The sequence below is a fragment of the Platichthys flesus genome, chromosome 13, assembly GCF_949316205.1.
Source record: "Platichthys flesus chromosome 13, fPlaFle2.1, whole genome shotgun sequence".
NCBI lineage: Eukaryota > Metazoa > Chordata > Actinopteri > Pleuronectiformes > Pleuronectidae > Platichthys > Platichthys flesus.
Window position 1 is genome coordinate 4034246 of NC_084957.1, and position 16654 is coordinate 4050899.

At 41.3% G+C, this 16654-nt stretch overlaps 1 protein-coding gene across 2 annotated transcripts in view; it reads right to left on the reverse strand.

The window, feature by feature from the left end:
• pcbp3 (poly(rC) binding protein 3) overlaps positions 1-16654 on the reverse strand; it is a 53295-nt gene that overhangs the window by 27103 nt on the left and 9538 nt on the right. For both annotated transcript variants that reach the window (XM_062403376.1, XM_062403375.1), the window contains exons 2-5: positions 5972-6039; positions 5765-5831; positions 4645-4749; positions 3967-4088 (exon numbers count right to left, since the gene is read on the reverse strand). The gene's annotated coding sequence lies outside the window, so the exon portion shown is untranslated. The remainder of the gene's footprint in view (positions 1-3966; positions 4089-4644; positions 4750-5764; positions 5832-5971; positions 6040-16654) is intronic.

Here is a 16654-nt window from a genome sequence, read left to right on the forward strand (position 1 = left end):
CGCTTTTCAAAGGAAGTTAACTGAGGCATTTGTGCAAGTGTGTATGAAATATAGAAGTGTCTTGTGTGCAGCTAATTTGCCTGGATGCCATATGCTACAGACTCAATATCAGGACCAGAGGTAGCGGAGCCACAGTGTTTTTGCCAATAATATTGTGAAAGGAAGCCGGTATCTGCTGAATCAGTCGGATCAGTAGACAGCCATGTCTGTTACCTCCACAGGATTAATCTATAAAGCTCTGCTGCATGCATTAACAGTCAATACACACACACACACATGTATGCACAGGCACGTACAAACATGCTCAAAGCATCCGGTTCAAAGATTTGAAACAAACAGGCAGATATAGACAGACCGATATATTCATGCAGGAAAAACTCAGCAGGAGACTTTTATCTCCTTCCGTCTCCCTCACTGTCCTGATGGGGTTTTCTTTTCTCTATAAAATGAAGAATTGACAGTGGACTGAAAAATAGAGCTGAAGCTACTGTAGGTGATATCAGCAGAATGCAGAAGTCACTTAATACACCGGGCTCTGCTGTAATCTGACCGGGACATTGTAGCCCGCTGTCTTGAGCTAGTGCCCGAGAATATTTCATAACTGCTGCATATTTGTTATTTTGCCAAAGGACTGAATATTGGTGGAAACAGCAGAGAACTTCACTTTGCTGATGAGTAACAACGCAGGTCAACGATTATTCTACTGGAAGAAAGAAGTTGTGACCAGACTGGAGGAGCCGTGGGTCGAACAACCGACCTTCTGGTCAGTGGACAACCCTCTCTGTCCCCTGAGCCACATTTAAATGAGTTGTGTGTGTCATGGCTTTTTTGAGATCATGATGTTACTTATCATGAATCCTAATGGAAAATCCTTTTTGTGATTTATGCAGGCTTTGGATCTCTCTCTAGCTATTTGTGGAAAATGTGTTATTTTTAAATTGACCTTTAAGTGAAACCTCCAAAAAATGGTCTAATGTTTTGCCGAGGTTATTCTGTACGCACACACACACACACACACACACACACACACACACACACACACACACACACGCACGCACACACACACACACACGCACACTGGATCTGACAACAATACAAAGCTTGAATGTAATAAAGTGCATGTGTCTACATTACAGCAGAGCGGTTTGAGTATGAGTCAGATGTGGGTCTAGCACAGTGAGAGCCGAGGGAACAACACGTTTTCTGCTCTGTGCACTCGATACTCTAGGATCTGTACATTGTTATAAATGAATCTGAGGGGGTCTCTCCACATACTGAGGAGGATTTCTCTCATGTCCCTGCAGAGTCCATCGACATCTTCAGTCATATAAAGTGGTCAGAAGTGAACATTTCAAGGCTCAGTACGTCCTTACAGGCTGTCCTGTCCCTGAGGCTGCTCCAAATGCCTCCTCTGCCTTCTTGTGCTCAGATATGTCCGACACTGTTGCAACAGAACCTCTCAGTCAACACCGAACGTTGGAGTCAGGAGTTCTATCTCCAGTTTTAAAACATTCCATATAAACCATGGCCAGGTCTGTACATAAGCTGAATCAATGAATGGTGCGTGCGAATGGGTGAATGTCATTGAGAAAAGCTCACTTTTTTAAAACCAGCCCATTTCAATTATGATTAAGGAATGCACTTAAAAGCACACATTCCACTGTTCCCCATTCCACTGTGTCAGTGGTACAATATTTATCTATCGCACGTTGAATACCAGAATCGCCCTGAGTGGAGCACAGACCTGAGCCAAGGCCAAACATTCACCTCCCATGCAACCATGGTGCAACAAATTCCACTTCATCCACATGCCCCTGAGTTGTGTGCTGAGTTGTGTGCTGAGTTGTGTTCTAATCTGTCCAGGAGTTTCTGCCAAAACTTTCTTACAAACAAACCAACCAACAAATAAGTAACACTGGTTTGTAGCAGAGTGCAAGTACCTCCTTGTAAAAACTTTGAATAAAAAAAGACGATGTTTAGTTTCCATCCATCATGTCATTATCTCTGCCACCTAACCTTTGAGGGTGGAGCCAGTCCCAGCTGACATTGGGTGAAAGGCAGTGTTCACACTGGACAGGTCAGGCCGTCCATCAAAGGACAGACACGTAGACATTCACATTCCCACCTACGGGCGATTCAGAGTCTCTAATTAACATAACGTGCTTGTCTTTGGACCGTGGGAGCCCAATGTCAGCTGGGACATTTCGTTGTGATCTCTTTCAAGTTGCTTTGATGGTGTGTTCAAGCCTCTAATGGATATGGACGGTGAAGACAGCGGGGGACAGCAGAGAAATAGTGGGGGGGAGATAGTAGGGGACAGTAGGACAAGACCGAAGGGGAATGACGTGGTGTTGACCTGGAAGTCCTTGGAACTTTCAGAACCAGGAACCTTTGTCAAGCAAATAAAATTTTCCTGCTGACATATGGACAAAAGATGGCTATAAGAAGTCATTCCACTCCAATCCACCAGGAGGCAGTGATATCACTAAGCAAGAACGATGACACAACAGACAGTTTCACATCTGGCCTTCAGGAAATATCTTGTTTACAGCTCCTCAACACTGGCGTCTGCCCCTTATCACCGAACGTGGACATCCTCATCTCCTACGACTTTTCATCCTGAGATATCACTGACACTTTCTGAACATTTTCCTAAACTGCCAACATGGCAGAAGCTTGTCACACTGACAAAGGGGAAACTCTGCCAGAGGGAAGCTGTACTCCTCTGCCCTTGTTGATGGAGAGAGTGCAAAGTCGACAAGAAGATGAATCAGTCAAAAAGTCCCCTGTAGTCGACTTGGTGTGTTTTTACCTCTTCAGGCAGGTGATGGGTGCCCCCCCCCCCGTCTCTCTGTCTGTTTGTTTGTGTGTCAGTAAGATTATGTAAAAATGACGGGACAACTAAAGCTGTTGGCAGATAAAACCTCTGGAGGAGCTCGGCAGAACTGGTTCTGGACTTTCTCCAGAGTTTGACTTTCACACATACACAAGCAGGCAGAGGCCGAAAGAACAGAATTCACTTTGCTGCCTGGATCAGGTGTTTGGGTTTTACAGCACATGGACACCGGCGTTGGCTCTTATCACAGCAATTTTTTTTTTTTTAACCTTTTTTATTAATTTCCCTGACAATAATTCATGGCTCTTGATTTTTTTTAAATGAAGGCAGATTAAGGGGACCGATATTTACAAGTGTGTGAAGTTTGGTGCAGCTTGATTGAATTTAAGTTGCGACTGTCGGGCTTTGGCAGAGCGCCTCTACTTATTTCTATTCTAGTTTTTTTTGGGCAGCTTCCACTCAGTGCACAGAGCAACAGACTGAAACGTGTCTACAAAACAGACTATTTACCTTTAGTGTTGCACGCTGCCAGAGATGTGTAGATAGTGAAACGTTAATTAGACACATGCAGAGATGTTCATGTTGCCTTTGAGCAGGAGAGCTATTTCCATTTTAACAAAAGACGAGGAAAAAGAACCATGGCCCAACAAATCGTAAGGACCTGACAAGTTAATGAGCTGAAGATACAAACTGTAGGAGCATGAACATGATGAGTGGGTGGTGCCCATGGTTCACCCACCAGGTCTCCTGCTCAGGACTCTGAAGGTTGTGTTTCAATGTCGGTGGGGTAAACATCCCAGAGCCCTGTGAGAACATTTGCAATATTCGTTTGTGAGTGTAGCTCTAGAGCTTAATAACGACACAGTCCAACAGAAGAGAAGGAACTATAAAACAGATGTGGACTGGGAGTGGTGTGTGACTTTATCCAAAGGTCCGGAGATGGACTGAAGCAAACGGAGGGAAGAGTTTCAACCAATCTAAATTAGATGATCAGATTCATTGCCGGCGGCACAACCGTCACCGAACATCAGCATCACCTTCACGACAGCTTCAAAGCTCGGACGCCTGCTGGCTTCACCTGCTCTGTAATGCAGAGAGGAGCCTTCCATCACATCAGTGCTGTTACTCACCAGATCAGTGCTGGGTGTCGTGTGCCCAGGGCATACAGGGCAGCAGAGCGGTGTGGTCTCACACAGGCACAGGTCAGCTCATCAGCCTCTGGACTTCCCCTCAGGTAGAGAGCCAGCCCATGCTAACACACAGAGAAAACACAGAGGACACAAAGAGAGAAGTTAAAACAGAGAACAAGAAATACTCCCATTAGCTCTGATTCCCCTTTCTTCCCCCTCCAAACCACTAGATGGAGCCAGTTTCCATTCAACAGGAATTTCTGTGTGTTTTACATCTTTAATATTGTGGTTAAAGTGAAGGTAACATCTCAAATGTTAAATAACATTAATCATGCATAAAGAACTATTGAATATAAAAACTGGTGTAGTATCTTCCCTCGGTTATAACAGTTATATTTTCAAAGATGTAAAATGTTATGATTTAATGTCATTCTAAATGTGTTGAGTACAAAATGATTCTGATGTATATATAAAACATGTATGTACAATCTTCTGTAAAATCACACAACTGCAATAATTGCTTTAAAGCCATATAAGTTATGCATCATCAATTCCTAAACTTTGATTTGTATAGACTGTGTTCTTCTGGATGAATACGTTTTGAATCAAACCACCTCCACCAGGTTTCAATCTGAACAGAGCAACTCATCATTCATCAACAGGAAAGTGGTTTCTGACCGTAGAGGGATCCCGAAAGTCTCCTTGGTTTTTTCTTCCAGGTCATGTGACCTGTGGCGGGCAGCTTTCCAGCAGAATCGGGGGGGTGGTGTCCGGCCGATGAACCTGAACACATCCCAGAGACGGGACAGGAAATCAGGGTCAAACAGTGAGAAGAGGTCATTTCACAGTTGGGTGTTTGGAGTCACAGGAGCCTGGATGGTTGTGTGAGAGATGTTCTGATTCCTGATGCCCAGTGACCTACTTACACATCCAGCAAACACAGTGAGCGCTACATGAACATCGAGTTAGAGTGGTGTTCCTGCTCATCTGACAAATCCGTCAATAAATCGGTACATAGATAAATGTCATGGTTTGTCTTGGGGCCTTTTTTGATTTACTGGTCTGTTATCTTGTTGGTCGTCTGCTTGGTGTCGGACGGATCAGAACTTTTTGGAAAAGAGTTGCAGACTTAACGTAGAAGAGAACGTACGAGTTATAAAACCCAAAAAGTTAACTGAGAAGTGGTTGTCAGGAATTCCAGCAATATGATTGAAATTGTTCTTTATTCACGGGGTAGATAAAATATGAATATTTAATATTACCGGTGGAATAAAAGTTGAAGTAAACACATTATTTATTTCGAAAGTAGAAAAGTCCATATAGGTTTACACAGAATGTTAAACTGTACATATGTTTGGAGCTGGTGCTGATTTTCACTACTTTATATCCTGAGGGGAACCTTTGCAAAACCTCTATATATTAATCCATTAATAATTAATAACGCTGATTCACTGCATTTGCTTTAATGCCAGAACCTTTTCATGAAATCTATCATGCTGTGCTCATTAAAGTTACATGTTCCCTACGTTACCCAGTCATCACACTTTAGAGAAGTTTTCCAAACTAAAAATATGAAGTGATTTATATTCATATTAATTAATATTTAGCACAAGATAATTCATAACAGTTTATAGACTCTACATGAATATAAATGTAAAGTATAATCAGCTGGTGGAAATCTGTACACTAAATAAATAAACTTGTATCTTTGTGAAAGGAAAACTTCAAACTGATTCTGATGCAGCTGAACCATCTACTGCGTGTGCTCATAAGGATTCAATTCAAAACGACCACTTACTTGGCTGCGCCTCAGCTGCAGAGGTGAACTTCGATCAAATCAATTCTGGAACATGTATTTCATGGATCTGTCAGAGAAAAGGAAAATGCTGCTTTAATGAAGGATTGAATATTTAAAAACAAACCATGCGATTGAATTGTTACGTTGATGTTTTGAATTGGAGCTAATTGACTCATTAATGGTTTTTGTTGAGCTGATGTTTCTTACTCTGTGCAGATGTTTTCCACAGACAGCACTCCTGGGGATGAGGTGGGGGGGAGGCAGGTGAGGAATAGCTGTGAATGAGATGAACTCATTAATGTTGATGTCATTCATTGTAACATCAGCTTTGTACAGTAGCTCATTCATTCCCTGCAGAGCTTGCACATAAAACACACACACACATACACACACACACACACAGAAAGCTGATTTCTTTAGAAGGGAAGTGCTGCCCTCTGTTGGTGCTCGACTTCGAGGCACAGCGGACTCAGTGAGTTGCTGCTGTCGAGCTTTGTCTTTAAAGTTCATTTGGGAAAACACTATATCTAATAGGTACTGTATATTTATATATAGCAATGTATGGTCTGGACAAATGTAGTATATTAGATGTGCAACTGCACATTATCAGCCTGTAAAGATTAAATTGATTAGTTGACTGACTATAAAATAAATACAGTATAATATGACTTTATTATTTGTACAAAATAATACTATTATATTGATAAAATAAGGTTATACATGTATGTATTATTATCCAATTTTATATTTTGTAATCATCATTTAACATAAACTGTAAAGAACACAAGAGCATGAAATAGTTCTATATAAGTGACAGTATTACTGTTTTATATAAGTTTGACATAATTTGTGTGTTTTATGTATTTCTTGGCTACAAGCATTGACCAATCCACAGAATTCAGACAAATTAGCAAATGATGAACTGATACACAACTAGCATGAGAAAGACTGAGACTGAAATGTGCGTCATCTTTAGTTTAAAAGAAGCTGAAATGAATTACAATATAAAAGACACACAGAAATAAGATCATGCAGGAAGATACTTGAAGAAGCTTCTCGGATTAAGTGTTGGGTTAATATATGCGAAACCCCAAAGGCATTTTAATAGTTTTAGAACAGTTATATTTTTGCATGAATCATACACCATGAGCCAAGGACAGAGAGGGAGCAGGAGAGAGTGCATAACCTCACATAATCTACCATTACCACACACACACACACACACACACACACACACACACACTAATCTCATCCTCAGAAGCGGGGTGGCAATCTGATCTCTCCCCAGCTTCAGTGCTGCACCGGGTGGTGGGTGGGGGTGCGGAGGTCCCCGGAGGTGAAACTCGATTAGCGAGCAGCATGAAAGTCAATGAAAAAGGACCCCAGTGTGTTCCAGTCCCCCGGCGGTATTAATGTTTAATGATATCTAAAAAGGCTAATACTCAGCCACCCCCCCCCCCCGCTCGCTTTAGCTCTTATACTCTCATTAAATATCCTCACAATATCTCTCTCTCTCTCCTATACACACACACACACACACACTCAAATGGGTGGATTGAGGAGAAGGCTTACCACCTTGATGAGGCCACCACCAGACATACTGTGCAGTAATGAATTAGGAGAGGGCGGCACATTGCACATCCACATGATGGAGGCAGCTCGTAAACGTATATTTGATCAAACTAAAAGCAGCGAATTATATTTTAAAATCCTCAAATATGTGAACGAGGCCTGTTCAGGTGTAACTACAGGTCAGGAACTACCTCACAGACTTTGAATACTACAAGAGGAGGGAGACATTCATATATATATACAGAGAGGAGATGATGAACTTTCCCATAGTCTGGAGATACAAGGTCAGCCACAGAACACGTGTGATTCATGTGTGAAGGCAGAACACTCAAGGACACTATGGAAAGGAGATGAACACAGTGAAGGGTGTGGAGGCAGTTCCCAGTGATACCCAGTGCGTAACAAGCCCTTCTTCATGTCAGCAGTGCGTCAGTCAAAGGTCGTTCCTGAAGGCCACAGTCATTTGCTGCAGAAGCTAATGTCCCATGTCACAATAAACATATGATTATATTTATAAAGAGGTGATATCAAACGTTGACTTAGTTTATCACAGAACAGACAAAAGAACAAAATGTGGAACAGCCAGAGTAACACAGCAAAATGAGGCGTTTTTATTTTTATTATTTCTCCATTATAACAAGGAACAAAATCCTTATATTAAATATCAATGGACCATTCCTGTGGTTAGTCATTGAGCATCAAAGAGAGGCTTATGTGTCCCAGTCTCTTAAAATACCTTTATGTTGATTACTATAACTTATGTTTTCGTGGAATCGCTAAAAAAAGTGGTTTGTCGGCAGAACACTAACTTTGTCCTACACAGAGATTTCCCAGGTACACAACTGAACAGGTTACAAGGTTATAGAAAGGTCAACTCTATAAACTGAGAGGCTTATATCACATACATGATGTCATAGGGTTTAAAACAAATAATAATTGTCTTGCCAATGCTGTAATAATGTAAAAATGTAGATGTGAATAAAGCTCCAAATGCTGAAAGGCAGATGATGAGAAGGCTTTATGTTCACCTATGAGACCAACCTGTGCTTGTGTGTCATAAAACTAAATCTGGGACAAGTTCAAACTTTGGCCTGATGATGGTGCCAGATGAAAAGTCTCAGACTTCTGAACACTGCAGGACTCTGACTCTTTCTGTGCAGAGTGTAAACACATCGTTGTGCTCTGCAGTGAATTACTGGTTAAAGTCTCTGACCTGAAGACAGCAACAAAACCTTGGTATCATCTCCTGTCGTGTTCTGTCAGGTCAGTCCTACAGCCATTACCCCCCCCCCCTCTTATGAAAAATTAAACTCATAACTATTCAGAGTGAGGTCACATGAGTGCAGAGCAGGTGAATACACTCCTATGTGGCCGTAAACAGCTCCTGCTGTACCGTGTTTATTTTTGGAGAATGTTCTGCTGTGTTTTATAAAGAGTTATAAATAAAAGAACCAGTCCGACACTGTTCAGCTCATCTGGTTGTAAACATACACAAATACCCCTTACAGCTGAAAGTCTCATAACCAATCAGAAATATGCTGGAGTGGAACAAAAACTTTGGAAAGTAGAAACTTGTTTTCCACCTGAAACTTGGACACTAGTGCAGTGTCCGTGTGGAATGTTCTGTTCTGTTCTCCTGTGTTCAGAATTATTCCTTGTCAGTCGTTTTCAAACAGATCAATAACATACTGTCCCTTTTTATTTGTTAGCTGGACGCTGTGTGCAGAGCTTTTTATAAACTTTTATAACAACTTAAATGAGAGAACACATCACTTTAAGTTGAGATAACTAACATTTTGCCCAAGGATGTTTTTTTGTTCAGAGCACTTTTAGTGAATCTATCAACATGCTCTTGAAAGCTGCTTAAATGATGATGCAAACATATAGCACCACCATATAGCAGGAAAACACACTGTCACACACATGCACACACAGCAAAACAAACACAAACGCACCAGTGAGCATGTGAGCATACACCAATGCATTCTCAAAGGGCACACAAACACACACACACACACACACACCCGCACAGGAAATGCTTATGCCTCTAAACGTGCTCAGGAGGGCCGAGCAGCACTTAAGTGGTCACTCTCACACACAAAGGCCAATCACAGGAGCTTAGCTCGGCCCATCAAGCTTTTTGAGCAAACGCCGGCGTTACGTTAACCCTGTGAGGAACGCAGCTCCATCACTCCAGTCCAAAGTTGTGTCAGACGGTTTCCTTTGAAGTCTTTGTGTGTGAGTCGACGAGGCCTCGTCACTTGTGAGGAGGGATTAGTCAGGCTATGTTTGTTGCAGACTGAGCATCAGACTTCTCCACTGCAGCGTTTTAAGGGATTTGTTTGCTTCAGAGGTTGTTTCCTTTTTGTGCAATATACTGACACTGCGAGAGAACAACATGTGAACGACTCCCACATCCAGCAGAGTCCACATCGATTCCACAATAGATAGTTGGAGTTTCTGGAACTTTGATGTTCGCCAGCTGTGCAGCATTATCCTGCGTCTGGAGACTTTAAAGCAAAAAGAGACTTTCAGAGTCTTGTCAGCTGTGAACTTCTAACAATATTAATCTTTATTTAAAGTGTGAAATATTTTTGATTAGGTTGCTGTGGCATTGTATTGTATATCTGGGTGTGATGCTGTTTCATAGTTTTGGTGAATGGATTGAGTGGCATTGGGTAAGAACAACTGTTTCTAAAACACAACTGCATTATTGCCATCAAATCTTTCTCAAAATAAGGAATCTTGCTTAGTGAGAGGTCATCATATTTGTCGGTTATGCTTCACATCTGCTTTAGACTAGTCCATCTTTAAAGAGGATTAAGTGAAAGCTAATTATTAGCTTAAATAATAAATCGATTCAATATTTATATATGATATATATATCAATGGGCCATGGTTACTTTGATTGACAAACTTTCTCATGCACAGAGTTCTCCCCCTCCCCAACACACACACACACACACACAAACACACACACACACTGACGGTTGTGAGGCAAGCTGCTTCCTTGCTTGTTGGCTGCTGCTCCGCTGCACAAACCCTTCATGTATGATTGATGGATGGCGTTTGCATGATCGTCATATAAACTGAGAGGTTATTTTCATTTTGTTAGATATCCTTTCTTTGACCCCTTTACTGTGTGTGCATGATGTGCACGCACGTGTGCAAGGCCACGTATTTGTCGGTGTGCACGAGTTGCTGGGCGGGGGCAAAAAGGCAATCGTGGAGGCCTCAGCTAAATGGAATTGCCGGTTGTATATCTTGATGCAGGACATGTTTATGCCCAGAGAGGCTCGCCTTCCTGCCTCCTCATCACAGCCACTGTCAGGCAGGGAAGTGTGATCTGCTCCGTGCATGTGTTGATAAGACCAGACCCATGTGCATGTGCCCTCTGTACATGCATGCACTACGTGTGTCCTGCACATGCTGTTCAGGCACTGAGCTATAGTGCACGACAAATGGATCATTAATATATATGAAAATATAACATTACTATCATCGAGTATTATGTGTTGGAAAAACGAGGTCAACAAAGATTAGAATCTAAGTTTACAAATCCAGAATATAAATGAGATTCCACATTTTGATACTACAACCATCCAGTTTAATGCAAACTGCAAATGTCAGTCTGCAAACCAGACTATACCAAGCTTAAGTTATATATATATATATATACATACAGTCTGACAAACCATCAAAATCCACTGAAACCTTACCTCAGTCCAAGTATGTGTTGCTGAATTCCACTTTTTAAACAGGGTCACATAAGGGGAAGTACAATTCTTGTGAAATCTTAAATCAGTGAGCCCGGCTCAGAGCGTTTAATGGCTCTGTGTTGCCAAGAGGAGAAGATGATGATGAAGAAAAGCTGGTAGGGAGGCTCAGCTCCTCTCACAGAATCAGCCTCACACAGGCTGCACCAGAGAAAGATATTAACCACTGGACCTCAATCCGCAAAAACTAGTCAAGGAAACCCAGAAAAATATGAAGCGACTGACCAACACAGTGTTTTTGAGTTACACCAGACATTCAACATGTCCTCTGTCAGGATCTCTCCTTAAGTGCACCGAGTTGTTGTGCTCACAACCATGCCACAAAATCCCTGTTGATGTTATTTAACAAACAAATGCCATTGACGTAACATGTTATGGTTAGTAAGCTAATTTTCATATTTCCTCATCTATTAGCAGCATAAGCAGCAGACTACACTAGTGAAACTCTCTCCTTTTCTGTTGAATCAGCTACACTCAAACGCTGACTAAGACCAAAAAGAGAGAGAAAGCATTAGAGTATTCTAAAGTCCCTTCTCTGGTTGCCTGTTCATTTTCATATTGATTTTGAAAATCCTTTTATTGGTTTATAAAGCACTAACCTGGCCTTGCACCAGTCTACCTGTCAGAGATGCTTCTTGGTTTCTAAACCAGTAAGGCTCCTCAGATCCGCTGGTTCTTCTCCTTCAGCTGCTCCCCAAATCTGAACGAAAAGATTTGGTGATTCTGTGTAATCAGCGTTTACGCTCAGAGACGATGGAACAGCCTTACTGAAGACAGGAGTGTAAATGTAAATTGAGGTGTTTTATTATTATTTTAAATATACACTGGTTTTATTCATAGTGATGTATTAGAATTTCAATCATATGAAATCTTATTTATTATATATTATATATTATTTAGTTATTTTACTCACATTTTACGTTTTTTTTTAAATTCTTCTTTATCATGTTGTCAAACTGCAATTGTTTGAAAGGTGCTATACAAATAAAGTTTGATTAATTGATTGATGGCATCACCCAACTGCTAGCTTAAGAAATAACTCAGCTTTATATATTTCTGATTAAATTGAAAAGTGGATTTGAATAATGTGCCTTATTAATTTGTCCAGTTTGCCCCGATTCTGTATAAATAACACCATCAGCCAAAAATACTTTCCATGCATCATGAGACATGGACCCTTACGTGCGTGGAAATTGCACAGCTGCTTTTCCCCTTACTGGTACAATTTTTTCTGCAGACAAAAAGTGCCAGCTCTAATAAACCTGATAAATTACCAGATGCAAACTGTTGACCAGTCAATTTTTCCTGACAGGGTGCATTACCTGATTTTCTCCTTTTCTATGAAGACGTATAGCAAATGGAGCTTGATTGCTCCCAGTGGTGGTGAGCTGCAGGATTCATGATGTCTAACTAATTCAGCTTCTCACTCGATCGCATGATAGACACAGTTTGTCCACTCGCTTTCCCTAAATCATGGCAGATGCACATGATAGTACTTTCACATCTATGAGTGCAGTGTTTCAAAACCCAGTAACTGGATTGGCTGAGATCCAGAGATGCAGGAACTTCCCTTGTATATCCCAAATTCTATAAATATTCTTCTATTGTTGATTTTTCAGGGTCAGAACAGAAACTGTGACAATTTCAGCCAGATTTCTATAGACATCCTGAAGAAATTGTAGTTTTTGAAGAATTAAGACCAACCTTTGTACATTAAACAGTTCCTGTTAGTGCTCTCTAGTGGACACATTGTGTAATAGAGAATAATTATTAATGCACCGACACAGCTACGCACATCCATACATCTGCAGGGTTAAAGGTTAACAGGTTATATAAATATCCAGATAATTAACTGTCTCTAAAAATTCAAAAATAAGTATAATTAATTAACTGATTAGCTAAATCCGATTAGAATCATTTACAATTTGGTTCCACTCTAAAAAATGCCCAGCACACTTAAGTGCCTTTTTACCCCCTGTGGAGTTCTGACCGTGTGACTGAGAACCTCGTAGCTGATTGGTGGATAGTATCTGATAAAAAAAAGACTGTTTGATCCGAACACATTAATGAGGTCAGTGGCTGAGACGACCTTTTGTCAGCAGTGGTACTCGGATGTACATGCCGATGAATTGAGCTTCACATCAAAGGTAAAATGGTCCAAATCCCTGGAAGCTTTGAAGCTGCTAATTGAACCAATGACCAGATATTAGAACGGTTAACGTGCCGATACAAATACTGGAGTCCCCCGGTTTGTGATAACCTCTTTGTGTGATGGTCCACTTGCTTCATGTGAACGTCTTTACAAGTCAGTGTGGACCAGATGTAACTTATGTGTGTATCTGAATCCTTTGTGTACCTGTCAGGAGAAGCTTAATGTTGAGCATTGGTTTGACCTCCTCACACTCGTGTTTAATCCCAGGATCCACTTTCAAAATGTTTCTCATTTCTTGGTTATTATCAAAGGAAGCCTAGTCAGTTAAAAATGTTTTACATTCTAAGAGTAAAACCAAATAGGTGGACACGTAAAAAAATATATGTTATGTCATTCTAAAATACATATTTCTGTAACTTAGGTCTTTACCTTCATCCAACCATGTGGACTCAACTGCTAGAGTGTGACTAATTCAAACCTTTATATGCAAAAAAAGTGTTTTCAATGGAGGTAAAGCCACTGAAACAAGGCAACTGACTTCTTTTCTGTGGCCAGCAGGCGAGTTTGTCAAAGGTGGGACACACGTTCCCATTAGTTCTCCCAGGAAGAACAACTGATTGTCCTACTGGCTCCAGTAGATGTTACATTCTGGATTGCATTTTATTATCCTTGGCTGGACCATAACAGCACGACTGAGCTGCTGCACATATTTGTAAAATGAATTTGTTGCACCTCATCCTCAGGTTGGTGATTTAGAAGTCTATAAAGGTTATGCACATTTCTTCTGATTTGAATCTGAAGTTATAACCTCGTACAACTTGAATTTCCTGGAACTCTCACGCAATAAAAGGTTAAATGTTCTGCAAAATATTAATCCCCACTTCACACCTTCAGTTTTGAGCCTTTCCGTGAACGTGGAGACAACACAGGAACTCTTTGATGTGCCAGTCCTTAACCACTTAATCCCAAAGAGGAGGGAAAAACTAAGAACCTCCTACATTTGAATATTTTTGTAACACACACAATGCACACATACTATATTTCCAACATGTACGTATATAGGGCATACAGGGCTTTTCTAGCTTGACCTCCATGCATATTTTATTTATCCTGTTGATAATTCAAAAGGCGTCTGGAAGAATGTGCAGATCAGTTTAACCCACAAACACAATGAAATTCCCCAGACAACAGGGAGTTACACAGTTTTGCATGTGACAGGAGAGATCTGCTTGTGTGTGGTAAAATGATTCCAAGAGTTTGAGAGGGGGCTGGGGGGGTAATCATGATGTCATACAGCTCCCTCTTGCAGAACGACGAAGAGCGAATTAGCCGATGGATCAACTTCCATCAAATGTGTGTGTATGTGTGTGTGTGTGTGTGCGGAGATCACAACATGCTGGTTAAATAATCTGCTTCCACTTTTCTCTCGCCTGCAGGGAAACAGATTGTGGCTCATAAGGAGCAAGTGCAAAATGTCAACGACAAAAAAATAAAAACTCAAGAGGGTGATCTTACAGTTACTGTGTCAGAGTAGACATGTTACAGAGTTTTTACTAATAAAAAGAAAATCGTGATTCAGACGTTGGACAAGACGACATCTTCAGTTTTAGCTGTTACAAGACGTGGTGCTTTTTCTAATGTGAAAAGACAGATAAGAGTGTACAACAAGGCATGTGTGTAAGGTGACATTAACTAGGAGTCCCTGCACACACAAAAAATAACATTCAGTCGTCTGAATGTTTCTCCTAATAGTACATAATGGAATTCTTAAACATATCCCACAATTTCAGTGATTAATAAATTAGACTGTCCATATGGGGAGGTAGCAAAAAAAAAACAGCCTCCCCCAAAAGAACAGCACAGCCTGGGTTTTTCTGACCTGCCCCCATTTCATCACCCCCCCCCCCCCCCCCCCCCCCCCCCCCCCCACCGTCAAACCCCCGGCCTCAGACGTCGAGCACACGCCAGCAGCAGCTACCAGGGGAAGTATCTCCTCAAGCTCCTGAAGCGCACGTCTCATTTTCTACATCTGCTTAAGCTCAGACGGCTGCGTACTCACTGACTTAGCAGCCTCTTCTGCAGATGGGTGTATATATATACATATATTGTTGATTTATATATATATATATAACAAAGCACTGCCACAGAATTCTTCCTACCCGTAAAATTGATGAGTGAGACGAAAGAGATGCTTTAAAGTTCCAAGCACAGGTTCAACAGACTTTGACCGTGTTGAAAAGTCACAGAGTTCTTTCACTGATGTTACAACAGCTGATCTGATTCAGAAGAAGACATTATTTAGAATATCCCATTCATATTCCAGTTTACGACTTATTGTTCTGTCTTGTTTACATTCAGGACATGTTTCGTCAACATGTCCTGGATTTGAATTATCGACATGTCAACAAAGGTCACATTACTCCACATGTCTCAGTTTAATTATTGTTCATTGTGAATATGACCTTATGGGGTTAAGGTAATATGACTAATCTGGTTAATATTGTAATATTGCTGTCCAATGCAGTACAAGTGAAGTCATCTATCTTCTATAAAACAGAATTAGAAGAATCCATTTCTGTATTCAGTCCCTGCTCTGCCACAGCTGGTTGAATCACTTGCTGCTAAGTTTAGCTGTTGTCCTCTTTGTTGAGATTCTCAGATTCAGTCAGTCCCACATCCACCTTCCTGCAGACACAAGTACTCATTAGTACACAGAGTCGGAGGTTGAATATAGTTTCCCCCAAGCACCAGTATTTTCACTCCCGTTTGCCTGATATCAAATCCTATCTGGCAAACGACCTGCACGCTTTCCCTGTACATGTGCACGGTATCAGCTGAATCACGAGGGCGAGCGTCCGCTGAGTCTGAGTTCCTGCCTCCGCCTCCAGCTGGGGCCAATCTGCCGGTCAGGTGGGGCTCGGCGGTAACAGCCACGCTCTCACCGGCGAGCCGAGAGGACTTTCCAGGCACAGCCCACAGACGAGGACTGCTCAGTCTGCAGTGCAACACACAACAGACACACAACATCCCTGTGGCCGTCCACTGGTAACAAAATATAAATTATTCTCAGTCTACAAAGTTATTTGAATGGAAACACAAATATTCTGCAGTTCTGAATGAAGTGAAGTCAGAACAGAGCTTCCTCATTGCAGACAGCGATGTGGCCACTGACACCTCCACAGAGCATAAGGTGTTAGAATCCTACACCCTGCAGTCACTGACCAATACTAAGGTTGGGTGTCGATAGGTTTCCTTCCGATACCAGTGTTTCGTGGATATAGTATACTTAATTGAAATATACAAATATAAACAAGTAAATAACCTTACATGATAAAAAACACATAATAAATCCAACCTTACCCAACTACAGCAATTTCACACCAAATAACA